A 7,115-nucleotide genomic window follows, 5' to 3' on the forward strand; every position below is an offset into this window, starting at 1 on the left:
CTGGTTCACTGCTTCCTTGGTGGCTCAGACGGTAAAGAATCCACCTGCCAATGCAAGAGACCTGGGTTTGACCCCTCAGTTAGGAAGATCCTGTGGAGAAGGGAATGGCTACCCACTCCAGATTTCTGGCCTGGAGAATTCCATGGACAGAGGAGCCTGGAGGGCTACAGTCCGTGGGGTTGCAAAGAGTTGGACACCACTGAGCAGCTTTTTTTTTCCCCCCAATGGTCACCAGTCCAGTGCCCTTGGGCAAGGTGCTTACCTTTTCCATGACCTGGCTTTATCATCTTTAAAAATGGTAATATAAATAGAAGCTACTGTGTAAGGCTGATGGGATAATCAAATGAATTAATATACATAAAGTACTTAAAACACTGGCTCATAGTATGTGGTATATAAGGGTTTCATCATTAATATCATTATTATTGCTGCTACTATTACTACTACTGCTACTGGTGCTGCTGCTGCTAAGTCACTTCAGTCGTGTCCGACTCTGTGCAACCCCATAGATGGCAGCCCACCAGGCTCCCCCGTCCCTGGAATTCTCCAGACAAGAACACTGGAGTGGGTTGCCATTTCCTTCTCCAATGCATGAAAGTGAAAAGTGAAAGTGAAGTCGCTCAGTCGTGTCTGACTCTTAGCAACCCCATGGACTGCAGACTACCAGGCTCTTCCTTCCATGGGATCTTCTATAACCAACTAAATCATATGGTTCTGATGAAAATCAAATAAGTTAAAGGAGGTGGAAATAATTCCCTAACTGTAATTTCTAAAGTATAGTTATTCTTAACAAAATACAGAGCACTATAGATATCTTAGAAATTGCTACTTCAGTTTATCATTGGATTAATCTGTTGACCCTTAGGTTGTTTACATTTTAAAAGAGATTGCCAATCCAAATGGGCAAATAATAAGTAGTGAGGGATATGTGGCAGAAATAATTCTGGACAGAAGAAAATATCATTCTTCACATTATACCACTGGTGACATCTGAGTTAAATAAGGCCACTTCTTAATATTGGCCCAACCGTTTTCTTTAGAATGTAAATTCAGAACATTACAGAGATGTAATATATAGAAATATTTTAATGGAGAAATAGCTATTGCACAGTAAAAGACATGAACATATGTTTTAGGTATCTGAGCATTGTTTCTAAATATGATTCATTATGAAGTCTTATATTCATGAGTTTGTTATTTACAGACACTGACTAACATAGAGACAGAACTTTAAACTATTACACCAGAAAGGACTTCTTTTGTACTGTGGCTTATAAAAATATGTCTCGTGCAGTGGGGAAATTCTGATGGACTACAGATAACTTCTCAATATGGCTCAATATGACTAAATTCACTCAGTATGACTAAAGACAGAATGTTATTTCCCTGGTGCTGTATGACAAAGGAGAATTTTCAAGATATATATGTGTGTATGCCGGTAGCACCATGTGCCATGTGGGACCTTAGTTCCCCTACCAGAGATCAAGCCAGCACCCCTGGGATTGGAAGGCAGATTCTTAAACACTGGACCACTGGGGAAGTCCCAAGAGTGTATTTTTAAGTAGAACAGTAGTATAGGAAGAGCTGCAATTTTTGAGTCACAGGTCCACTATAATTTGGCAGTTTCATCATAGCTAAGATCATTTGCTGTGTTTGATGGAAACATAATATACTATTTTGGGTGTTCTTATCCCGTCTAATAACATTTGGGATTCAGCAGCAATAGAATTTGGGGTCGAATGTTCTGTCATGTAATGTTTGTTCACATATTTCTCGACTTAATTTGACTAGAGTCTGAAAGGAAAGTTAAAATCTTCCAGCTTTAGTCATTTCCAGTTTTACTTAATATTTTGAGTTTCAGTGTTTTAAAAAAATCTGCACTGTCAAATGCTGAAGTGGACAACACTAGATCCATATATAAAGAAAAACTTTCAATACCTTTGGACCATGAAATTTGTCCACCTTATTTTATGTCCTTGGATATATTCCAGTGTCTCCTAGCTTATAGTCTATGGGAACTTGAATAGAATTTGTATTTTACTGTTGTGTGAAAATCATACAAATCTTAATTATGTTGAATTGGTTCATAGTGCTTTTCAGGTCCACTATATCCTTCCACTTCTCTGTATATTCATCCTATTAATTTTGAGAGCTTGATATTGAAACTCCAACTAAAAATATTAATTTATGTACTTGAAAAATAATTATAATATATAGAAGAACTATAAAGTATCCTGTAAATGTTATTATGCTTTCATAATTTAAAACATGAAAGAGAAAAAAAAGAAGTTCAAAGATTAGACATACATATAAATATGTATTGAAACTAGAGGAATTGGCCTCCAGAAATTTTCCACCTTCTTTTTAAGTACTTTGCTACCAGAATATAGAAGAAAGATATTGATTTTAGAGTCAGCTGACCTATACTTGCAAGGAGATCCAACCAGTCCATTCTGAAGGAGATCAGCCCTGAGATTTCTTTGGAAGGAATGATGCTAAAGCTGAAACTCCAGTACTTTGGCCACCTCATGTGAAGTTGACTCATTGGAAAAGACTCTGATGCTGGGAGGGATTGGGGGCAGGAGGAGAAGGGGACGACAGAGGATGAGATGGCTGGATGGCATCACTGACTCGATGGACATGAGTCTGAGTGAACTTCAGGAGTTGGTGATGGACAGGGAGGCCTGGCGTGCTGCGATTTATGGGGTCGCAAAGAGTCAGACACGACTGAGCGACTGAACTGAACTGAACTGACCTATACTTGAGTCCTGGATTTTCCACTCACTGGCTCAGTAACTCTGGGCAAGTAACTTCAACACTGAAACTCAATTTTTTTACCTATATGATGGGGAAGATAATGCCTACTTTTCAGGATAAATAGGAGTTAATAATCCATATAAAATTCTTGACACCTAGTAGGTCCCTAATAAATAGCAGCTATTAAAGCTGCTTTAGCATTGAAAATCAATAAATATAAATCAGAACATTAACAGAATAAACGAGGGAAGCTATATGATCATTTCAACAGATATAACAAAATCATTTGGTTAAACTCAACCCTCTCTCATCATAAAAAATTCTCAGCCAACTAGGAATCCAAGGGAATTTCCCTGTAAGAGAAATGACATCTATCTAAAAATCTACAGGTAATGTGGTAGATTTTTCTGCAAAGTTGGCCACCTACAATTCTCACATTTATTTAAATACATATTACTCCTCCGAAAAGGGGTGTGGCCTATTTTCTCTCCTTAAATTTAAGCTGGCACTGTGGCTTCTGTTGAACAATACATTTGGTATTATAAGTTTTCCTGTATGTCTTCTGGGCTAGACTTTAAGAGGCCTTACAGCTTCTGTTTTGGCTTGCTTGAAATGCTCTTATAGACCTGTAAGAAAGTCTTGCCGACTTACTGAAAGATGGGAGAAAATGTGCAGAGAAAGGCCCTGAGGTTTAATGAAGAAAGGCCTGGCTGCTCTAGCACCCCAGCTGAGCCAAATCCTGAACTGTATGTTATGGTGAAAGCATCCACGTGAGTTATCCCAGGAAAAACTAGCAAAGGAAGCCCCTAGCTGATACACAGATTTGTGAGTAACAATAAATCAGTATGGTTTTTAGCCACTAAGTTTTGTGTTAGATTGTTAAACAGTAATAGATAACACCACACTAGTGAAATGTATAATTTCACACTAGTGAAATATAGAATTCTTTTCTTCTAAGACCAAGGCAAGCATATTGATTCTCACCAGTTCTAGTGACAGTGATCATAGATCCAAATGTAAAATGTATACATTTTCTAGAAGAACACTTAAGGGAATATATTTGCAACCTTTGGTGTAAGTGAAGGTTTATTAAACCAGACACAAAAAGCACTAACTATACACGGAAAAAATAATGTGATGCATTAAAAATTAAATATTCTGCTCTTTAAAGAAACAGTTAAAACATAAACAATGGATAAATAAACTATGGTATGTCTGGACAATAGAATATTACTTAGTGCTAAAAAATAAATGAACTATTATGTCACAAAAAGACATCAAGGAACCTTGAGGTGGTATATTTGCTAAGTCGTATCTGTTTCTTGTGACCCCAGGGACTGTAGCCTGCTAGGCTCCTCTGTCCATGGGATTCTCCAAGAAAGAATACTGGAATGATTTGTCATTTCCTTCTCCAGAGAACCTTCCCAACCCAGGCATTGAACCCAGGTCTCCTGTATTGCAAGCAGAATCTTTACCAACTAAGCTACGAGGGAAGATGCATATTAGTAAGTGAAAGAAGCCAAACTGGAAAGGTACCTACTGTTTGACTCCAACTATATGACATTCTGGAAAAGGCAAAACTGACACAGCAGTTACCAAGGCTTAGAGGGGGGAAGGAGGATGAATAGGCAGAGCATTAAGGATTTTTAAGGCAGTGAAACTACTCTGTATAATGTTAAAATGGTGTGTGTGTGTGTGTGTGTGTGTGTGTGTGTGCTAAGTAGCTTCAGTCATGTGTGACTCTTTGCAACTCCATGGGCTGTAGCTCACTAGGCTCCTCTGTCCACGGGGTTTCCCAGGCAAGAATACTGGAATGGGTTGCCATGTCCTCCTCCAGTGGGTCTTCCAGACCCAGGGATTGAACTCACATCTCTTATGTCTACCTGCACTGGCAGGTGGTTTCTTTACGACTGGTGCCACCTGGGAAGCCCAAAATTGTGGATATATGTCATTATAAATTTGTCCAAACTCATATAATGTACAACATCAAGAGTGAAAGTAAATGTAAGCTTTAGACTCTGGATGATAATGATGTGTCAAAGCACGTTCATCGGTTGTAACAAATGTACCACTCTGGTGGGGGATGTTGATAATGTGGGAGTCATACAGTGGAATGCTAGATAGGAATTTTAAAAAATGAACAGTTATATGCAAAAATTTAGTTGATTTTCACTAAGCATTGAGTTAAAGAAGCCAGAAAAATAAAAAAGCAAACCATTTATGATTTCATCTATATTATGTACAAAAGGAGGAAAAATAAATCCATGGTAATAAAAATCTAAAAAAACTAATACAATTATGTAAAGTTTAAAAATAAAATAAAATTAACCCTTAAAAAAAAAATCTAAACACGGTTGTATTGGTGGCTCAGACAGTAAAGAATCCCCCTGCAATGCAGGAGACCTGAGTTTGATCCCTGGGCTGGGAAGATCCCCTGGAGGAGGGGGATCTTCCACTCCAGTATTCTTGCCTGGAGAATCCCCATGGACAGAGGAGCCTGGCGGGTTACAGTCCATGGGGTTGCAAAGAGCCAGACACCACTGAACGACTAAGCACAGCATAGGAATTAACTGGAAAGGGGAACAAGGGTACTTTCTGAGGTGATGGGTATGTCTACGTTCTTCACTATGTAATAATTACACAGGTATTTATAACTATCAAATTTAATCCAATGGTACACTTAAAATATGTGCATTTACTATATGCAAATTTTACAATAACAGAAAAGGACAAAGGTAAATAAGGAAATTATGATTGTTGGAAGCATGATTATTTTTATTTTCACACAGTGCTGAAGTTATAACCTAAGTATCCTTTGTCTTTACGATACTTACTGTGTCATTCCATACAGGCCTATCTCACTCACACACACACACACACACACACACACACACACACACACACACACAATGAAGAAAGCTATCAACTCCATATTTCATGGGTTTGCTTCCATCCTTCATCTTAACAAAATTCTCATTTCATCAATACTACCATTAAAAATGGTTTTAGTGGAGGAATATAACTGTATTTTCAAAAAGTGATGCATAACAGGCTTTCCAGGTCCTGGATTATGGCATAATTGTATTTGTGTTGGGTGTAACCAACTAGTTGGGTTATGTTAAGCATGTTACTTTACCTCCCTAAGCTTTGGTTTCCTTACTTGTAAAGTGAAAAGGATTGATTGCTAATATTCTATAGTATTTCTACAAAATACATTAAATATTTGACTAGGGATTTAACAGAAGGGCACAAAGGAACACATACATTTGGGGCACTAGACTGTGGGAAGCCACTAAAGGCAGTTTTTGCCAACCCTAACTTGGAGGTGACTTGTAGAGAAAGAGGGAACAAAAACATGACATTGTCCTTGGACACCACTTCTTGCTTCACATGGGTTGCTAAAGAGATGAGGAAATTCAAATTAACTACTATAAACTATCTCCTTTATTTTAACATCATCAACACTTGGATATTCAGGAGAAGATTCAAGTTGAACAAAACCAGACCCACCCATTTTCTGCAACGGTTTGAGGGTCACAGTAATAGAGATTCAGTTATTTTAAGCTATAATTGAGTTATATGTTGTTACTACTATTTACTTCCCACATATATAAATACTTAAAAGGAACAAGGTAAACCAGAAGTGAACAAGAATAAGCACATTAAGTGAACAAGGAAGATAAGCACAATATCACCTCCACGTGATTGCCCTTAGTTTAACTCTTCTCCAGATAATGTGAAAGGACAAAGAAGGAGTGGTACATGTGAGGTATGTGTGTGTATAGGGGCAGTGTAAGTCACAATGCTTGATGCTGCTTGAACTTATTTTTCTGAACTGTTTGCATTCATGTTTACCTTCAGTTATGGTTTCTATAGTGTTAATCTTTTTTATAGCATTCTAGCATATCCTTTAGATTCAATTAAATTTCTTAGAATGTATAAAATATTATTTAATCAATCCTACAATTTCATTCCTAATTAACAGTCTCTTCACAGCCTGTGATTTTCAGGTAATCAGTCTGTAATTCACCAAGAATCTTCACAGAGCCCACAGCACTGGGCTGGCTCTTGAAGGTCCATAATCAAGGTTAATGAGGTCTCTCCATCCTTAAAGAACTCACAGCTTGAATTAAAAGGTGGCTCTTTGTCTACATATATTTGGAGGAGAATTCTACTATCTAACCAGAACATAAAACATAATTTTGCACATGGACTTGGGAAAACTGGTTACAGACACCAGCATTGGCATCTGCAAATCCTTTTTTTTTTTTTTTTTGACATTTGGCTACTGCTAGGGACTATTGGCAGGAGAAGGCAATGGCACCCCACTCCAGTACTCTTGCCTGGAAAATCCCCTG

The sequence above is a fragment of the Bos grunniens genome, chromosome X (assembly GCF_055505025.1).
Source record: "Bos grunniens cultivar Pamir isolate PY7600 chromosome X, Bosgru_T2T1.0, whole genome shotgun sequence".
Classification (NCBI taxonomy): Eukaryota; Metazoa; Chordata; class Mammalia; order Artiodactyla; family Bovidae; genus Bos; species Bos grunniens.